This window comes from Monodelphis domestica, chromosome 4 (genome assembly GCF_027887165.1).
Source record: "Monodelphis domestica isolate mMonDom1 chromosome 4, mMonDom1.pri, whole genome shotgun sequence".
NCBI lineage: Eukaryota > Metazoa > Chordata > Mammalia > Didelphimorphia > Didelphidae > Monodelphis > Monodelphis domestica.
The window spans coordinates 183379383-183401209 of NC_077230.1; the positions used below are offsets into that span (position 1 = coordinate 183379383).

General features: G+C 37.2%; 1 protein-coding gene and 1 long non-coding RNA gene across 6 annotated transcripts in view; one reads left to right on the forward strand and one right to left on the reverse strand.

The window, feature by feature from the left end:
• Window positions 1–21827, forward strand: part of ITGA6 (integrin subunit alpha 6) — a 101603-nt gene that overhangs the window by 13206 nt on the left and 66570 nt on the right. Inside the window, exon 1 of one of the 4 annotated variants that reach the window (XM_056793995.1) lies at window positions 16021–16247. The exons of the other annotated variants lie outside the window; for them this stretch is intronic. The gene's annotated coding sequence lies outside the window, so the exon portion shown is untranslated. Of the gene's footprint in view, window positions 1–16020; window positions 16248–21827 lie in introns of those variants that run through there. 4 annotated transcript variants of the gene reach the window in all.
• LOC130453717 (uncharacterized) lies at window positions 12077–16151 on the reverse strand. 2 transcript variants are annotated; one of them, XR_008911232.1, is made up of 3 exons: window positions 15591–16118; window positions 14871–14985; window positions 12077–12248 (listed from the first exon to the last, which is right to left on the reverse strand). It is a non-coding gene; the product is annotated as an uncharacterized LOC130453717 (long non-coding RNA). The 2 variants fall into 2 exon arrangements; XR_008911233.1 differs by lacking the exon at window positions 14871–14985 and having other exon boundaries at window positions 15591–16151.

A 21827-nucleotide genomic window follows, 5' to 3' on the forward strand; every position in this document is an offset into this window, starting at 1 on the left:
CTCAAAAATAGGGAATTGATGGCTCATAGAGTAGAGAAAAGAAGAAAATATCTTTGTCCTGTAACAATGTGAATAACACTCAATAAAAATAGGGAATTGATGGCTTATTAACTCTTCTGTGTGTGAGTACTTAAGATCATCCCCAGTGAATGGTATCTTTGGAATTGTTTGGGATGTTGGCATCTGTGACTTTTTACTTCCTCCTCAGTGGGACGTAGATACATAATCATCCTCATCAGTGGGATAAATTCCTGATACAGGCACACATACATATGTATATATGTGTGTATATACATACATACATATATATATATATATATATAATATTGGTCTTCTAAAAGTTTTGGCAGTTTTAACCTATTAAAGTTTGTAGTGTGTGTGTGTGTGTGTGTGTGTGTGTGTGTGTGTGTGTGTGTGTGTGTGTGTATTTTGTTATTTGGTTGTTTCAGTCTTGTCTGACTCTTCCTGATCCTTCCTGTTTGGGGTTTTGTTGGTATAGATGCTGGAGTGGTCTTCCCATTTCCTTCTCCAGTTCATGGAACAATTGAGAAAACGGAGACTAATGGGGTTAAGTGACTTGCCCAGATTAAACAGCTACCAAGTGTCTGAGGTAAAATTTGAACTCAGGAAGATGAATCTTCCTGACCCTAGGCTGGGTGCTATATGTCCATACTAGCCAAACATAATTGTGTGAAATTGTGTGAAAAACAGAATATATCACATTTGTTTGGAATGCCTCTTCAACTACAATTTAAGGCACATATTTATGGTAATGTTTTTTTTTTCTAAATCTTGGATGGTAACATAAATAAGCAGGAAATGTTTTGAAAGAAACATCTTTGCAGAGTTAATGACATGATGAATAATAAAGTCCCTGGTTAATGCCTGTGCTTTGTTTCCTAATACTAATATCTGTTGTGATTGCAGTTTCAGGAGTGTTTTAATATCCACCTTCAGTTTGAATGGTTTCTTAAGCAATTTAAAATAAACTTCAATTCGAGTGAATGTCTTTTGCAGTCTCCAGCTTTCTTATTTTCATTCATTTTATTTCATTCATTTCATTCAAATTAATGTTTTAGATTTACCAGACCTTTAAAGGATTGGAAGTAATTAACAAGCATTCATTAAGTGCCTACTATATACCAAGCACTGTGTTAGACTCTAGAGATAAAAAGGCAAAACAAAGAAAGAAACAAACAAACAAACAAAAAATCCAGAAACAGGCTCTGGCTTCAGGGAGCTCACATTTTATCAATATAGAGAATTCAATATGGAAACTCTTTCCCCTTCACTCCCCACCCCCTTTGCAGATTGTAATTTGGCTATGATTTGATAAATCAATGTGAAGCAATTAGGGTGTAGGTGACTTTTCTGGGGATCACACACCTCAGTGCCTGAGGCAGGAGTTGAACCCCATTTTTTCCTAACTTAAAGCCATTTTCTATTATGATACGGGTCATATCATGGACCAGGTAATTTCTTGCAATCACATTGAGAAATAAAACCTTGCCTTATCCCGTTCCCTCAGGTAAGCCTCCACTTCTACCAATAACTGCCATCACAGTCTCTGGGTCAGGGTTCAAATTAGCCACTATAGTGTATGGCCACAAGCACAGGCTGAGTTCTTTTTCCTCATGGGAGAGCTTCTTAATATCTAGAGTATGTGATGGGATTGGAGTAGGAATAGGTAATAGGAGGCACTGGAAACAGCCCTCCAGTAACCCAGCCTTACCATTAAGGACAAGAAAATGAGAAGGATAGGAAATGTGTGTGTGGGGAAGGAGAGAAACATGGCCATGGCAAAGTTTGTTTTAGGGTTTGGGGTCTTTTAGGAGCAGCTAGGTGGCAGAGTGGATAGAATGTCAGGAAGACTTCACGTCCTGAGTTCAAATCAAATTGCTAGCCAGTGTGACCTTGAACAAGTCACTTAACCCTATGTGCCTCAGTTTCTCTATCTGTCAAATGAGCTGGAGAAAGAAATGGCAAACCACTCTATTATCGTTGCCAAGAAAATCCCAAAATAAAGTTGCAAAGTCAGACACCACTGAAATGACTAAACAGCAACAACATAGGTCTTATCTTCAAATGACCAAGAACTTACAGTTCTATCATTAAATTCTCTTTGTAGCACTTGTTTTCCTGAAGTATGGTGCAAATCTCTACTGTTTGATTTCAGCCTGTACCAAATTCAGATGGACCCTGGAGAAACATAGATCTCCCTTTTGTATTTATGTATTGGTTGCCATAAAGTAAGTATATGGAGTTGAGAGCTGTCGAATTTCTCTGTAATCCTAGCACTCTCTGTTTCCTCACTGGTTCAGGTTTATTATTAATTTATTACTGGAAGAGCTTGGGAAATCTTTGTTCTAAAGGGATACTCTGCCCTCTATATGTCACATAGTGTCCTATTACTAAAAAACTGAGATGAAAGCTAAGGAGGTAACTTGAAAGAACTGATTCAGGTGGAAATAACGTGTCTTTGAGATTCTATGTGGGCATGGTTCATAGATTAAGAAGCTTGGAGCATCTCACTTAGTCCATTTTACAGATAAGAAACCAGCCAGCCTAGATGCGGCCTGGCTTGGTTCTCCAGATTTCATTGTCCAATGTTCTTTCTGCTTAATTATGTTGTTATAAAGTACAGTACTGCCTTTTTTTTTCCTGGGGGAGGGGGAGGAGTAATGATTTTTACCTTCCCAGGATTCTTCTAATCTATCTCACATGACTTCATGCTTGATAATAATCCATCGGCTTCTTTTGAAGGAATCGGACTTTTTTTTAACATCATCATTATCATCCTAATGATAATGATTAATAGAGCAAATGAAAAGCACATTGGCAGAAGGAATAAAAGTCTTGTTTTCAGTCAGGAAACTTAGATTAAAATCCAGCCTCTGACTCATTCTGGTGTGGCACTCTGAGGCTCCTCTGCATTGGTAGAGGAAGTATCCTATCAGGAGCACCTCACCCTGATGAATCATGGGCGTAGAAAAAAAAGTTTTTATTGTCTGAATGATCATATATCAGAGCTCACCATTCTTCAAAAACTAATAGACAACACATCCTTTAATCACAAATACAGACTCTAACATAGCTTTGAGAATCCAACAAATAAAATTGTTCTTGGATTGAGCATCTGTTGCCCATAATTATTTAGAGACACAGATTCATAAAAATTTAAGAGAGCTTTTAACATGTCAATATACTGGAAATATTTTATAATTTCCAAACTAAGTAGTTAGAAATCTTTCTAGTGGAAGAAATAAAAAATCATGTGGAAACAGATGAAGTATATGCCATTTCCATTATCTTCTCTGCTACTAGTCATTCTACTGAAGATGCATTTAGTGAACCTATAGAAAATGAACTTATAAAAGAATGATAATAATAATGGCACCTATATTGTGCCTGGCACTGTGCAGTGCTTTGTAGTTATTTAGTTCTCACTAAAACCTTGGGAGGTAGGTGCTGTTGTTACCCTCATTTTGCAGATGAGGAAACTGAGGCTGAGAATGGTTAAGTGACTTGGCTGGGGGCACACAGCTAGTAATTAATCCTTTAAGATTGGCAAAGTGCTTTAATGTGTAATCCCATTTGGTCATCACAACCACCTCTAGGAGGTAGGTTTCACAGGTATTATTATCCTCATCCAGACATACCCTTTTACTGATGAAGTAGTAGGGCCCAGAAAAATGTAAATTACTTAGGATCATAGATTTAGAGCTCAAAGGAATTTTGGGTATGCTCTAGTCCAACCCCATCATTTTATAGATAAAGAAACTTGGGCCAAGAGGAGTTAATTGATTGACCTGAGGTCACAAAAGTACTAAGTTGCAGAACCAGAATTTGAATTTAGGGCCTCAGAATCCAATCTTTCTCCTCCATTAGTATTAAAAAAACAGGGCCAACATTGGAAGCCAGGTCTTCTGATTCCAAATTGAAGCCTCTTTCCTTTTCACTAATGGTTCTTAATACTTTCAATTTGGGGGGGGGGGCATGTGAACTCTTTATAGCAGTCTGATGATGCCTGAGGACCCTTTCTCACAAAAATGGTTTTAAATGTGTAAATTAAAGTACATGGAAGACTACAAAGAAAAATAAGTTATTTTGAAATTTGTTGTTATTTAGTTGTTTCAATCATATTTGCCTATTTGGGACCCCATTTGGGATTTTCTTAGCAAAGGTACTAGAGTGGTTTGCCATTTCCTTTTCATGCTCATTTTACAGATAAGGAAACTGAGGCCAATAGGATGAAATGACTTAGCCAGAGTCAACCAGCTAGTAAAGTCTGAGGTCAGATTTGAACTTGGTCTTCCTGACTCAAGTTCTGGTGCTTTAACTATGCCAGCTAGCTGTCCTTATTTATTTTGAAATACAGTTATCAAAATATGAAATAAAAAAGATAAGGTCACAATCCCCCGGTTATTAAGAATTTCTCTATTATACCAAAAGCAGAGACATTAGCCTATCATTGTGTCCTCTGCAATAATTAGTCCAGTGCTTTGTATGGCCTCCTTTTGTCCCCTTATTAAATTGTAAATTCCTAGACAGCAGAAACACCACTGCCTGCCTGCCTGCCACTTTGACATCCCTCTTTGCACATCAATAGACACTTCTTGGAATTATTCTTGAGTTGAAACAAAAGCTGCCTCTAAAAGCCCAAGGTCTTCCTCTCTTATATCCCAAAATGCCTCCTGAAGTTCCTCAAACAGTTTGCAGAGGCCCAGACTTGTTTCACTCTGCATTCCCAGGTTCTAGCGGAGGTTTGGATATGCCAGGAGCACATTTACAGGTTGAAGTTCAAAAGGAAGCACATTGTACAGGGAACACCCAATTTGGCAATAGCTGGCCCCACTAGGTAATAACTCTATTATTGGCACGGATGGCACATTCTTTCTTTGTTTAAAATCTTTTTTTCCATGGCTTCCTTCAGGGCTGTCTGTATTGGTTCATTCGATTTTTAGAGCTTTTTTGTTTTCCATTCTGTGATCCATTTCCATGGTTTGGACATTATTGATGCATTCGTCCAGATCCAGCTACATGAAGTATAACACACTTTCTTTACTCTCTACTGCTGTTTTTCCTGAAGTATAACTTGCCTTTTTATGTGGGAATTGTATGCTCAGGTTCATATGCCAAGAATAATATTTTAATTAACTTTTTTTTGCATCAGAAAACAGTACCTGCTGAACATTGAAGTCCAAAGACAAGCCATCTTATGTTTTCATTTACATCAACAAGGTGCTTGCTGAGGAAGAGACTGAAAGAGCTAGAAAATGGCATCCTTCTGCCAAGTAGGTGGCTAAGAGGGTAGAGCGCAGAGTCCTGAAGACCCGAGTCAGATGAGACCTCACACACTTATTAGCTATGTGACCCTGGGCAAGTCGCTTAAATCTGGAGAAGGAAATGGCAAATCATTCCAGTATCTTTTGCCAAGACAATCCTTTGGATAATATGGTCCATGGGGTCTCAACTGGACATGACTGAATAGCAAGTGCCATTCTCCATTTCACAGAATCCCAGATTTAAAACTATAACCCTTGTTACTGTTCAGTCCTTCCAGTTGTGTCTCACCCATTGTGACTCCATTTGGGGTTTTCTTGGCAAAGATACTTGGGTTATTTGCCATTTCCTTCTCCAGCTCATTTTACAGATGAAGGAACTGAGGTAAAAAGAGTTAAGTGACGTAAGCAGGGTCATACAAAACTAGTAAGTGTCTGAAACCAGATTTGAACGCAGAAAGATGAGTGTTCTTGACTGCACCATTAACAGATGAAGAAACTGAGGCCCAAATTGATGAATTTTGTTTATCCCAGTTCACATAGAGAGTGAGTTGCAGAACCAGGATTTGGGCACAGAACCTCAGACTCTCAACCTATCCTTCTTTCCACTCTATTATTGCTTCTCATCCTTTTGTATGAAAACATAAAATTAACACCAACTAGAAACAATAATCAATTTACCACAGTTATTAGCTGTGTCTTGTGGCCTACCATAGGGGAAAATACAAAGATCAGCAGAACTATGTGCTTGAAATGACAATAAACATTATAGTCTTACTAAGCTTTACTGAGAGTATTTGACACCTTTTCGCTAGTGGCTACAAGACTGAGCATTTTTGTTTTAAATAGATTTTATCGATTTATTTTATATCTCCTAGATTTCCCCTGGGTCCTCTTCTTCCCCTTTCCCAAGAGTCATTCCTGTAACAAGGAAGTTTTAAAGTTTTAGAGAAAAAGAGGAAGAAGAGAAAAAAATGTCAGCAAAACTGATCAACGCATTGAAAACATCTGATGTTATAGACAATGCTCTACATCTCTAGACCTCACTTCAGAAAAGTATGTGTTTGAGAGAGGATCATCTTTCGATATCTCTTCCTTGAACTCATACTTGTTCTTTATAATCTCACAACATTCATTTTTTATTGTTTTGTAGTGGTTGTCCTTTGCATTTAAAGTGTTGTGGTCACTCTATCCTTTGCATCGATTCATGTAAGCCTTTTTGTTTCTTCATATGCATCATGCTCGTCACTTCTAACAGCATAATAATATTACATTACATCCACATACCACAGTCTGTGTATAGCCATTTCTCAATCAATGACCATTTACTTTGTTTCCAGTTATTTGCTGCCGCAAAATGTGCTGCTATAAATATTTTGGTGTCTATGGAACCTTTCTTTTTGTCAGTGATCTCCTAGCAATGGAATCTCTGGTTCAGAGGGTTTGGACATTTTTAGCTACTTTATTTGGAGAATTCCTAGTTGCTTTCCAAAATGGATGTACTAAAAATCCTAGTTCCACTAATCAGACATTTGTGAACCAATATTTCTACAATCCTTCCAATTTGACTATTTTGATCTTTTGTCGTCTTTGCCAATTGTCTTGGTAGGAGGTAAAATTGCAGGGTTGTCTTTGATTCTCATTTCTCTTATTATTAGTGATTTGGAGCACTGTAGGATTGGCTAACAATATTATTATTATTATGAATAATAATTTATTTAATTGTGATTTCATTGAAAAAGGGAACGCTCAGATAGAGAGACTCCCTTTACTAGTGCAAGTGGGTACCTTCTCTGCAATTCAGCCATCTCTTGCATAGAGCTTTGAAAATTAAGTGATTTGCCTAGGTTCACACAGGTTCACAGTAAAATGACCTTTCCCAAGATCACCTAGGCAAGGGAGGAATCTGAGACAGAATTTGACTCCAAGTCCAGCTCTGCCCATTGTTCCAAATGACCTTTTCTGAATATTCCACCCAAATTCTAGAAAGAATCTTTGGGGTTCACCAAATACATTTCCACATCCTGTCTGAATTTCTTTTCTAAATGAAGAGAAATCAGAGCTCTTTGCTGGAAGGCTTTATTGATTTACCATCACCCTTAGCCTTCCTTCTCAAGGTGATGACACCAAACAAGACCTATTTGGGTTGGTTTGGGCTAGATCTCAACTACCAAAGCAACACCTGAACTGATTTCCCTTCTTGTCCTTGACTTTGAGTGCTTATCTCTTCTTCCTCACCTCTTATTGCCTTAAACAAAAACTGAGACCTTTTCAAACCCCCTTTTCTCTCTCTCACCCCAGCAGTGACTCAGCATGTGATCCCATGATGAGAACAGTCAAGCTTCCACTTCTAAGAAAGTTGCTGCAGGCTACTTAGCCAACTAATGATGCTTTAAAATGTTTTGACATGACAATTACTTATAAATGGGCGCTTTAAATTAAAAAAAAAATCTTTGAATCCTATACAGATTTTAGACTGGAATGATTCATTCCTTTCTGAAGAGAATACAAGGGGAGATGTCTTTTAGGTTGGCTACTATTTGAGAGTTGCCTTTTAAGAGCTCAAAAATACAGATTCAACAAATGCTTATTGAATGTCTTCTAGAGTGGAAACAAGGTGTTTGGAGCTGGGATAAAACTGGGATGTGGGGAAGTTGATGTTACTTCTTACTTGGTTGAGTTTATATGGAGGGACTATAATTCAAGTTGGAATGTTATATGTAGGAGAGGTCATAGGATCATAGAATTGGAAAGGGTACAAAATATTTATAGTTGCTCTCTTTGTGGTGGCAAAAAATTGGAAACTGAGGGGATGTCCCTTGATTGGGGAATGGCTGAACAAATTGTGGTATATGATAGTGATGGAATACTATTGTACAGAAAAGAATGATGAATTGATGGATTTCTATAAGAACTGGAAAGACCTGTGAGAACTGCTTTAGAGTGAAATAAGCAGAACCAGGAGAACATCATACACAGTAACTGAAACATTGTGGTACAATCGAATGTAATGGACTTCTCTACTAGGAGCAATGCAATGATTCAGAACAATTCTGAAGAACTTATGAGAAAGAACACTATCCACATCTAGAGAAAGAAGTGTGAGAGTAGAAATGCAAAAGAAAACATATGATTTATCACTTGTTTATATGGGTATATAATTTGGGAGTTTGATTTTAAAAGATTATTATTACAAAAATGAATAATATGGAAATAGGTTTTGAATGATAATACATGTATAACCCAGTGGAATTGCTTGTCAACTGTGGGAGGGGGAGGAAAGAAAGGAGGGAGACAACATGAATCATGTAACCATGGGGGAAAAAATTAAATAAAAGAACTAGAAAGGATCTTAGAGACAATGCCTTTCAGTCTTCTCATATGACAGATAAGGAAACTTAAGATCCATAGAAGGGAAAGGACTCACCCCAAGGTTAATATATAAGCACATAATAGAACTTGGATTCAAACCAAGCCATCTGATTAAAATTTAAGAGCTATTTGTACTTATACACTGTTTGCCTGATAGCAACACATGAAAAAAATTGAATAGGAAGGGATTATTCTTTATTGGCAATCTGGGAAAGCCATCATGGAAGGTGGGGTTTGAACTGGGCTTCAAAGAAAGGAAAGGACACATGCACTTATTTTTAATATATTTTTATTTAATTTGTTAGATGTTTTCCAATTACATTTCAATCTCTTTTTGGCATTCATTTTTAAAAATTTGGAGTTCCCACTTCTTTCCATCCACCCCTCAAAAGAAGGCAAACAATATAATATTGATTTTTATATGTGAAGTCACACAAAATTTATTTCCATATTTGCCCATATTATGCATTTATTAAGTGTTTTCTAGGTTCCAGGCTCTGTGTTGAGTATTTTAGAAATGTCTCATTTAATTCTCACAAAAAAACCTGTGAATTAGGTGCTATTTATTACCCTCATTTTATAGAAGAGGAAACCACGTAAATAGAGGTTTAAGGACTTGCTCTCACATAGCTTGTAAAGTGCCTCAGGCGATAAGGTTTTCCTGACTCTATCCCCTAGTTGCCATTCCTCTTTCTCCCTCCCTTAAAAAACAACTGGTGGCCCCATATCCATGTTGATCCTCAGATAACCCTGGCCCCATCAGCATAATCTTTATAAACCCAGGGTCATTTGTGCACCGTGTTTAAACATGACTATTGGGGAGGACTGGTATCAGGAGAATAAAACCTACTTAGGATGTGGGATTTGAGAAGTAAGGCAAGCTCCAGCCACCCCTCACTCCTATATTATTACATTCTGCCCTTTCGGGGTTATTACATTGGGACAGAGCATCATCTCCAGATGACCACTAAGGAAATTATAATAGATCTTGCCTTTGTAAGGCAGGATCATTAACTCATTTGTCAAAATTAATCAGATTTTTGAACTTTCACTTTAAAAAATCAAGATCTCAGAGGAAATAGGATTCAAAACAGTTAACTTTTGATAAAGGAACAGTATTCAAAATATTGAGTATTGACTGAGGAATATAATTTGCCTTCATTCTTAAGAGAATACATATATGCATATATATTTGTGTCTGTGTCTAATGGGACCTTTTATGTCTCAGTATCTTAATTTTGAACTTATTAAATTATGCTAAAATATAGCAAAGCCCTTTGAGTCTAATTTGATATGTAGGACTATTTGCCCTTAATACTGTGCTTTTATTTTTTTTAATAATTGGGTCTCTTTTTTGCACTTTTTCTGTCTCTTCCATTGCTCTTTTTTCTACTTCTTAGTGCAGCTTCCTGTATTGGTCCCTGACATCACCAGTGTACTTTGGGTATAGAAATCAGATGGCCAAAATGTTAGAGTTGTAAGTTATGAGCAAGGTGATTCTGAGTGAGGCTCTGAAAGTGTTATTCTCTAATTATATAAGTTTAAGTGTGTGGACTTCCTATTATTTATTATGATTATGAAGAAGACTTTAATTTTTTTCTTTTTTTCCCCATTGATTTTTATTTATTTCTGTTAAAATATTTTTCCATGTTTACATGATTCATTTTCTTTCCCTCCCCTCTTTCCTCCCCCCTTCCAGAGCTGCCAAGCAATTCCACTGGGTTGTACATACATTATCACTTGATACCTATTTCCATATTATTCATTTTTGCTATAAAGCAAGTTTTTAAAGCTTGAACACCAAATCACGTACCCATACCTATAAGTGATAAGTCATTTGTTTTTCTTTTGCATTTCTACTCCCATAGTTCTTTCTCTCAATGCACATAGCATTCTTACTTTAACTTTTTTATATTCTGATTTGACATTGTGTTTTAGACTGGTAAGGTAGTTAGATAACTTGAGTTCCAGATGCGTAGAGTCACTATAAACTGATACAAAGGCCTTGATATTAGAAATATGCTTCCTCTGATTATTTAAAGCAAAAAAATAAAGTGCCTAATACTTTCCTCAGCTCTGAAAAACATAACAACTTGAATTATTGGATACCTAAATTTACTCTTTTTAAAAAAATTATATTTCTTTTATAAATGTAATTGTTGACCAGTTATTTCTGACTCTTTGTGATCCCATTTAAGGTTTTCTTGGCAAAGATACTGGAGTGGTTTGCCATTTCCTTCTCCAGCTCATTTGACAGATGAGGAAACTGGGATAAATAGGATTAAATGACTTGCCTAGAGTCATATGGCTATTAAGTGTCTGAGGCCAGATTTGAAGTTAGGTCTTCCTGAGATGTTCTATCCACTGTGCCACCTATCTGCCTTATACGTGTGATAGAACATAATTAGAATGCAGGGAAGACTTTGAGATTTGTAATATGAGTGTGAAGAGTGTCTGATTATTAAACTAATAATTTTAATTGGTTTACTTTAATGATAGAATTTCATATGCTTCATATATAAATATAATATATATATATACTCATTTATTAAAATAGAAAAATAAAGAGAAATAGAAGAAGGTAGAAAAGGATGGAGAAAGAGGGAAAGAGACAGAGGCAGTCTGAGAGGGAGACGGACAGACAGAGATAGTCAGAGCCAGACAGAGTGAGCCCTTACACATAACAAAGCACATGTAGTCCTGTGAATGGGAAATTCTACCAGAATTCGAGCCTCCAGGTTGTAGTGTTCTCAGCTTAGTTCATTGCACTTTCATAATATAGGTGTGCCTATTATGAACAAAGGACAGAATAGTTCATGTAATAAAGACAACACCCAAAGTACATACATTGTTTTTTTTAATACACTCATCAAACATTTACTGTAGTAACCCTAACATCCTTCCAGGAAAAAAAAACAATAGCAGTGAAATCAGATCCATTGATTTTAAACAGGCTCAAAGCCTCAGTTTAAGTGGAAAACTGCTAAGAGCTGTCACAGCAGCATATTAAGAGTAAGAAATTCTGCTTCTATTCCTAGAATTGATTTTTCAAAGGGAACTCTGTTTCTCTACTTATAAAGAGAAAATTATCAATACTTGTCCTCCATCTGTCTCCTAAAGTGTTCATGGAAGTCTCCATACTAGTATATGAAAAGCTTTCTAGACTATACAAGAAAATCAAAACCATAATAGTCACTAGTGGAGATAACAGATAGTCTGCATGATTCAATTCCATATGGAGGGTAGGACTAGTAAGTCTAAATAATTTTCTTACTGGCCATAGTTTCTTATTAACTATAAATCCTTTTTGCTGCAATAATTTTGTAAAATGAAATCACTTTAAAAACCCTTAGGTTTTGTTTTTCTTCTTTTCCTCTTGATTTGGGACATAGGAATGGGGGATGATAGTGAGGTAGGAGGGAGAAATAAGAAATGCTTTTTAATTTAAAAAAAGATTCAAGAAAAATTAAAACCCCTCAAACCATCCACTTTCCAATAAGGGGAAAAAGTGAGCTCTGAAAAGTGTCATGAAGAAATGGATGTTATTTCAGTCACTCCTAGCAGCTGCCAATGCTTCTCAAATGCTGCAGATTCCTGGAGAAAAAAAAACAACTTAATGGTATCTAACATTTAATCACTTCCTCCTTGTGAACTGGAAGGGTCAAATACCTGATTTTCCAGTTACCAACCTTTGCTTTGACCTTCACGAAAGTCCACTTGCTAGTAAATCTGCCTCTTAAAAAATTGTTAAATAATGGGTTTACCAGTTGTGAATCTTGAAATTTCTCAGAATTGTGAATGTTAAAAATTTCCACATTGGGGAATTCTCCATTGGAACAATTCCCTACTGGGAACATTCCCCATTTTGACAGTGAGAACTCTACTTGGATCAGAAATGGGAGGACCTCTACTCCACCATACTTAAGACTGCTTTAGGGGAGAAAACTCCTTGCTAAACAATGAAAATACTTTAACCCATACTTATAATGAGGCAAAAAGTTCTTTAAGCCATGCCTATTTTTAGAATTAATACAATGGAGTGCTAAGTACCTATTAAAGGTCAGGCAACTTGTAAACTTGCCAGGAGCAAAGAGATGAAAACTTATTCAGAAGTTTTTTCTGGTACAAACTTACTAAAGGGATTAGTCGACTCAGCAATGTTTTTAGAATGGGCTGTTCTTTGGAAAACGTCTACTGTGATTGGTAGATGTAGGGACTTAGGGGAGGTGACATAGGAGAAAACCCCCTATATAAGAAAAAGCAGAATCTCTTGAAAGTCAATCCTTTTGGAGGATCTCTTGAGAGAGGCTCTGGAGAAGGAAAGCTCTTGGAGGACAATCTCTAAGGAGGTCTCGCTGGAGCTCCTCTGAGGGGACTCTGTCCCTTCTGGAGGCTCTGGAGAGAGGCCCTTTGAAACAGTCTCTGGCTGGAAGGCTCTTTGAGGAGGACCCTGGCTGGAACTCTCTCTGAGGAGACTCTGTCACTAGAATCCTTGCTTAGACAGACCTTGTAGTATGTGATAAAAGACTGACTGACTGATCTCTCTCTCTTAAGACTCAGGTCTAGGCCATGTCGGCTTAAGGCCCTTCATACTTATTTCCTTTTTCTCTCTTTCTCTCTTTTCTTTAATTCCTCATTGTATTATTAATTAAATTCTCTATAAAACCCAGTTGACTTGGGTATATTCATAATTGGGAATATTTCCCTGGTGACCACCTTATATTTGATTTAAAACCAAGACACTGTAGTGAAACATATTTTCTGTGGTCACAAATTTACTCACCCACTCTTATATCTATCACAATTTATATCTTCAACTATTTTACTCACTTACAGTTTACAACCTCAACCATTTTAACTCTGTTTACACAGTATAGAAAATAAACAATATTCATATCAGATTGAAAAAACAAAAACTTTGAGGAAATGTGCCAATTTCTTCTTAAGAGATGAAACCTAGATGGTGCTTATTGCTTTTTAAATAATATCTTAAACTTGATTATTTACTTTAAGTCTTTCTGATTACACTTTGTTTAAGATATGGGAATGGGAAGGGAGGAAGAATACATTTAAAGAAAACTAATATTTAGTAGATGATTAGTGAGTTTAGAGTTGGAAAACCTTACTAGCTCTGGCTTTCTTTCTGGAGAAAGTCACCCGATCTCTCTCAGTTCCAGTGCCTTCATCTATGAAGTCAAAATAATAATTGCTTTACCAACCATATAGGAATATTGAGGGGTCTAGGAGAGAACATATGGAAAAGTGCTTATAATCATGAATCTGGGTATCATTATTACTTAAATGTCTCAGATAGCTAAACAGGTGCAGCACTATTTTCTGCTGTTCTTGGTTAGATATCTGGGACCTATTTAGAAAATGGGTTTAACCAGCAGAACTTTGTACACAGTAAATGCAATATTGTGGAACAATCAAATGTGAGACTTAGGGGCAACTGGGTGGCTCAGTGGATTGAGAGCCAGGCCTAGAGATAGGAGGTCCTGGATTCAAATTTGACCTCAGACTAGCTATGTGACTCATGGCAAGTCACTTAACCCTTTTAGAAAAATAAAATAATAAATAATGTAATGATTATTTTATAATTTTATAATTGTATAGAACATAAATATAATTCTATAAATATAAAATTAATAATACAATAAATAATTTAAAAAATTTAAAAGCTTACCTTCCACCTTAGAATCAATACTGTGTATTGTAAGGCAAAAGAGTGGTAAGGGCTAGGCAGTGAGAGTTAAGTGACTTTCCCAGGGTCACACAGCTACTCTGAGGCCAGAGTTGAACCTAGAATCTCCTGTCTCTAGGCCTGGCTCTCAATCCACTGAGCTACCCAGATGCCCCTGTAAGGGTTTTTTTTTTTTTTTTAATGTGATAGACTTTGCTACTAACAACAGTACAATAATCCAGGACAATTCTGAGGGACTTATGGAAAAGAATAATGCTATCTTCCTCCAGAGAAAGGACTGCTGGAGTAAAAATGCAGGTGAAAACATATGATTTATCACTTGTTTATTTGGGTATATGTTTTGGTTCTATAAGATTATTCACTTACAAAAATGAATAATATGGAAATATATTTTGCATGATAATACATATATAACCCAGAAATTTAATTGATTAATTAATTAAAAAAAATAAACCAGTAAATTGAAAGAAAAAAAGAAGCTGGGTTCAATTCCCAGCTCTGACACGCATTACCTGTGTGATGTTGAATAAATGACTTAACCTCCTCAGGCTTCTGTGTCCTTATTTGTAGAATGATGACATTGGATCAGATGACCTCTGAGAGGGGGGTCCTTTTTCAGCTTTAGCTCTGTGAGGTCAAGATAGGGATAAGAACTGGACTTGGGATTTCCTTTGCCCAGAGAATTCCCTCTCCCAAAGCTATACATAGTATCTATGTCCACATGTATGGATTTAAGTGCTTTTGGTGCTGATTTTATATGCACACAACACTCAGGTGCTTTTGAAATCCATTATCTTATACACTTATGTCTATAGACATAGATACACTTATGTAAGTGTGTCTGTCTACCTACGGCACTTCTGTACTTAGACACTCTGATGAAAGTACTCTCGCCTGCTCTCTCAGCCTATGGGAATCCGGGCTCAGTGGATTGAGAGCCAGGACTGGAAATGGGACGTCCAGGGTTCAAATGTGGTCTCAGACACTTCCTCGCTGTGTGACCTTGGACAAGTCACTTAACCCCTATTGCCTAGCCTTTTTTTAACTCTTATGCCTTGGAACGAAAAGTTAATATCAATTCTAGGACAGAAGGTAAAGGCTTAAAAGAAAAAACACTATAGGTGTTGACTGTATATGTATGTCTATATGTAGATTTTTAATGTCGATAACAAAAAAATAAAAATTAAAAAAAGATATAGAAACCCAAAAGCAGCTCAATTTATACTGCTTACCTTTACATCTTTACTCTGGTTGACTTTATGATTCTACAAAGGACTCCAAATGCCCATACCCAGGGCTCCTTCCAGAGTTTTTTACTTAGCCATCTCCTGAAGAGAAGGAAGAGCGTGAATTTCCCTGGACAGCTTGAAGGAAGTTGCCTGGGAACTCATTACTCTTTTACAAAATCAGTCTAGACTTACTGACAGACAGGAATCCCCACGAGAATGAACCCACGTGGTAACAAATGGACTCTAAAGTCAAACTGTGGTTGGTGGCGGGACGCTAGAAGTTAGGCGACTTGTGTGTGCGCCCAGGGCTGATCTCTTGCTGCTGACACCCAAACGGACAAGAGAGGAGGTCCATCTCTGTAACGTGCCGTACAGTCCTGGCCTGAATAAGCGAAGGGACGGTGGACACAAGTGTCAAAGGCTGCCCAGCGGTCCAGCTCGTCCCTGTGCCAGGCAGTGAATGGCTTAGACGGATGGAGCTGTCACCCTTGGTTACCAGAAATAGTTGGCGCCGTCTATGGGAACCGCTCCTGTCCGAGGAGGGACTCTATAAAGCCCCCTTACTGGAGCCATCACAAACGCAGCAGGACGCCGCATAAAGGAAGGGAGGACCTGAGCTGGCCTCACCTTCACAGAACTCAAGGGCTTGGGATCAAGGTGGTGAGCGGAGTAGATTTAGGAGGATCCTTGAGATAGAGCAGTGGAGAGAGCCCCAAGACGGGAGTTAGGAAGAGCCCGTTCAAACAAAAATTAATTTATTGATTAATAATAATAATACCTACATTCCAGGGTTGTTGTGAAGATCAAATAAGATAATATTTATAAGTGCTTATTGGCACATAGTAGGTGCTATGTAAATATTAGCTATTAATAATGATAATAGTAATTAATTTTATATAATTAGTAATAATAACATGATACATGATATATAATAGATGTATATATAATACAATATATTTTATATATTTTAGAATAGAATAATATAATAGATATAATATATTATAATTCTATATAATATATAGAACATACTTTATAATATATAATATACTATGAACTAATAGAAATGTTTACTATATAGTAAACATATTATACTAGATATAATATATAATAATATATGCTATATATTATAATAGTTGATGATAATAATAATAATGATAAGAATATATTATTATTACTCCTACACTGCTTAAAAATGGTGCGTGTATATTGTAAAATTTTATGGCTTTCTAGAAACCTTTGGTATCCAAAGTGTCTTGTGTCCTAAAGGCCGTGGAAACTATGGCTTTACTATCAAATGAATTTTTTTTTAAACCCTTACCTTCTGCCTAAGAATCAATGCTGTGTATTGGTTTCAAGGCAGAAGAGTGGTAAGGGCTAGGCAATGGGAGTTAAGTGACTTGCCCAGGGTCATGTAGCTATCTGAGGTCAGACTTGAACCTAAGGCCTCTAGGCCTGGCTCTCACTCCACAGAGCTCCCCAGCTCCCCCCAATCAAATGAATTCTTAAAATTTACTGACTTTTCATTTGAAATTATTTATTTCATATAGTGAAAACAGGGGGTGTGCTAATATGCAAAATGGGAATTCACTTTCACTTACACTTTTAATCTTGTTAAGTCCTGGTTAAGAGTTTTAAAATGGAGATAATTTGTGCTCCAGCTGATGAGTCAACCAAGAAGTTATTTACTGAATGACTTTTACCTGTGCAGCACTATGAGATATCAGCGAATGTTGAAGAAATAGATGATACCATTTGTGTACTCAAGGAACAAACGATATCATTGGGGATAATCCAGATATTAAACAATTAAAGAACAATTACTTGATAATGATGTTGATTGAAAAGGGGGAAGGAATTCAGAAAAAGATCAGCATAGACTAAATTACTGTGGGAGTGCTTCTTGGAGGAAATATGAAGCTTGAGGGATTCCAGATTGGGGAGAAGAGAGTGGGAGATTTGGGGGGAGAGCAGAGAAGAGCATGGCCTAAATAAAAGGCAGGATATGTGGGAGAGAGCAAGAACTGAGGAGGTAAAGACATTTAGGTGAAGTGGCAACTGATGGAGAGTTTTTTTAAATGAAGTAGATGACTTTGAACTTAACATAATAGGAACCTATTGTAACTTTTCTAGAAGGGGAATATAGCATGATGAAAATGGTGGTCTAGGAAGATTCATCTGGTATCGGTATGAAGAATCAGTTGGAGCAAGGAGTGACCTGTGTTAGAGACACAATTGCTAGGAGGTTGTCTAAGTCATCTGGGCATGCATGAAGTGATAAAGACTTACAGTGATGGAAATGAAAAAGAAAGGATAACTTTATGTGACATTTTGTATAAAGAAATAACAACACCTGGTTATAGATGGCTACAGCGTTCAAAAGAGATGGGAAAGTCAAAGACAAGTCCAAATTTTCTAGGTTGATGAAACAATTAAAAATAATGGGATGATTGGGAAGAGGAGCCAGGTTGTAGAAGTTAGCATTGGTGGAGATGAAGATACAACTGGTTGAGAAGGCTATGTTGAGTTTGAAGCAAAGGCAGGATAGTTAAATGGAAATGTCTAAAAGATGGAAATAGAGAACTGCATTAACTGTTGAGAAGGCAGGAGATTGAGTAACAAACTTTTATATAAAGCCCACGCTTTCCTTCTCCTACTTTTGGAAGCTCTTATTTAATTTAGAAGTCAGCTGCCACCTTCCAGACCCTTCCACCAGGGCAGCAGTGGAGAATGAGCTGAAGGAAAGGTCTAGTACTTTGTGGTGTCTTCCAGGAGCGGGTATTAAATCATGACCTTGGAGCCTGGATTGGAAAGCATTCTCTGTGGAGAATTATGTGGCTGAGTTTTGATATAGATATGTTTTATTGGTCTTTATAAAATACAAGTAATTTGTTGGTGTGGGATTAAAAAGGAAATTGGGAAACTGTACTTGGGGAGGACATTAGTCAATTGGAATTTGAACAGTTTAGGGTTGATTAGGGAAACCAGAATACTGGGGTTTTCCTAGATAAGAAACCTAGGAGGATTGTAATGGTGCACATCTGTAATCTCTATTCCTGGGGAGGCTGAAAGACTGGCAGATCTCTCAGACTCCGGCGTTCTGAACTGCCATGGGCTTAGCCAATATCAGGTGCCTGAACCAAGTTTAGCATTAATATGGTGACACCCAACGTCCCCCCAAATGGGGGACAACCTAGGTCAAAGCTCCTGTGCCTATCAGGCAGTGAGTAGCCCTTGAACTTCCGACCTGGTAGAGTTAGGGAGACCCCAACATAAAAACAAAATATTTGTGGAGTTTAGAGCTGGAGTGAACCTTAGTGGTCAATTCTAAACCAGGGTTTCCCTTTTACAAATAAAAAAAAGGAGCCACAATGAAGTTAAGTAATTGACCCTGGCTAACACAATTAATAAACAGCAGAGGCAGGATTTAAACCTAGGTCATAAATCTCTTCCCTTGCCTTGATCTCCACCAACGCGTATATCAATTCTGATTTTACTTTTTTAATGTTCCTAGAGAAAGAGATTTAAAAGCCATGCTTGATAGATTGTTTCTGTGTCTAGCAGTTCTTGAGTAAGGTAATTCTCAGGTACGTGTTGAGAAATGCTGGCTATAAAATCTTTTGAAGCCTTTAAATCTAAGGGGATGCTGGAAAAATGCCAAACACCATTATTTCTCTGCAGATGTTTAGACCTCACATATTCTTTAGGGCATATACCTTATATCAGCATGTTACATTCTACTTGAGGAATTACTATGTCTAAAATTCTTACTCTTCTACTTAGCCAAACAGCACCTAAATAATAAGTTTTATATCTGCAAGAAAGTTTTCCCAAGGAAAGGAGCGGCTCATGACTTACATTCACTTTGAATGACTTTACAAATTAAAATTTTCTTTACATATATTCACTTTAAGTTCCTGCCTTATGCTGACAAAATTCACATTTCTTCTGAAGCCAGGGATTGATAACTCAAAGTAAGAGAGCTTGGGTTTTTATTTCCAAGATTCCCCAGACCTTATTGTTGTTGTTTAGTCATTTTTCAGCTGTGTCTCACTCTTTGTGACCTCATTTGGGGTTTTCTTGCCAAAGATACTAGAGCAGTTTTGCTATTTCCTTCTCCAGCACATTTTGCAGATAAGGTAACTGAGGCAAATAGGGTTAAAAGACTTGTCCAGGGTCACATAGCTAGAAAATATCTGAGGTGAGATTTGAAGTCAGGTCTTCCTGACTCCAGTTTCAATCCTCTATCCACTGAGTCACCTCACTGCCCCTTCACATGTAGGCTAATATCTCATCTTTTCCAAGAAGACTTTCAGAGGCACTCTTAGTGCTTTCCCTTGGAAATTATCTCTAATCTAACTTGTTTAGGTCTTGTTTGTACATAGCGTTATGCATATTGCCTCTCCATTAACCTGATCTTGTAGCATCCATCCTTTGTCTTTCTTTGCAACCCTAGCTGGAAAGAAAGCACTTTGTAAATGTTGACTTCTTCTTGTTGACCCAGTGATCAAGGAGGCAAAGAACCAATAGCGCTCATTTTAGTTGGATAGAGAATAACTTCCAGAGATCTGAAATTGAACTTTATGGGGTTTGCTTATTACTGTAGTTCAATGAGACTTTGGTAGACTAGGGTCTAATGGGCTACCATGTTCTTTTGTATTTTGCTTAGATTCACCAATGCCTTTTTTTATTTGAAAATTTTTATTTAATTAATTGATTTAGAATATGTTTCCATGGTTACATAATGCATGTTCTTTCCCTCCCCTCCTCCCACCTCCCTCTTGTAGCCAAGGAACAGTTCTACTTCACCAATGTTTTAATTCTGAACATAGGCTTTTCTGGAGAAACAGACTAGTGTTTGGGTTTTTACGGTGAATTGCTTTAGTTTTTCAGTAAACTGAAGAAAAATAGCAAGGCTATTGGGGAAACTTTGGTTTCCCAGGTAAGAAGCTTAGAAAGGAGGATCTCTATTAAATGATGGACTTGTTTGCCATGTCATGACCTCTTTGTTCTACTGACCATTCCATGTCCCCCCAACAAAATCTTTGTCCTTTAGAGATAGCTAATGGGTAAAGGAGAGGATTTCTGATAGGCAAACAGCAGGGCTTTTTAAGGAGTGTTTTTGGGTAGTCAGCCTCATGTTGTCAGTGGTTTTAGACAGAATTTTATTGGAGGGAGGAGACAGATTAAGGGAAAATCTGCCCAATGAGGGGAAGTTTGAAAACAATTTTCTTGAAAATCCAGAACTCTGAATTCTATATAGATATGCTATATATAGCAGCTAGGTGGTACATGGGATGGAACAGGTTGTAAATGGTTGAGGCCAGATTTAAACTGTCAACCCTGACACTCTATTCATTACTGGTCATCCTATGATAATTTACAGATGGCTAATAATTGACAATACTAATACCGAGAGATTCTTTGCCAGTAAGTGCTTGGATTATGGTATTTTCTAGTTTGTCACAATCATAGCTTCATAGAAATGATAAAAGAGGAAACTATCAAAGCCTCAAGAATGCCCTTTAGACTTTTGGTGTTTTAGTGTATGTAAACATTCTCATTATTTAAATCATGGCTTCCTGGGACTTGATTTGTTAAATGATAATTGTTAATACATGAGCAAATGATTTATGGAAATTAAATGGCTTCTTCATTTTGATAATTTTTTTAACCTCCACCTTTCATCTTAGAATCAATACTGTGTATTGGTTCCAAGGCAGAAGAGTAGTAAGGGCTAGGAAATGGGGGTTAAGTGACTTGCCCAGGGTCACACAGCTGGGAAGTGTCTGAGATTCATTTGGACACTTTTTACATGTCCATGGGAAGCCCATGTTAACTGATCTCACTAGAAAAACCAGTTAGCAGGAGTGAGTTAGAAGATTACCTTACATAGCATTAATCCTGTGCCTGACTCAGCCTTCTGCCTCTGATTCTATGACCATGGGGCAGGCACTTAAACTTTCAGTATCCCCCAGGCAACTTTCCAAGATTATAAATGACAGAGGAGTTGTAGATCTGAACCAGTGGAGGGTATTTCAACACTCACGAAATTTCAGGTCTGGGGTGTGTGGGGGGGAATCTTGAGCTTAAGCACTGCTGGTTTTGATTCACATCCAATCACCTCCATTTTTACTCCCCCAGCACCCCAAATTCATGTACATAAAGAAAATTATATACTTCATCACTATAAAAAAAGTTCATAAAACTCTTTCTCCTAATGAACTCACTGATATTTATTTG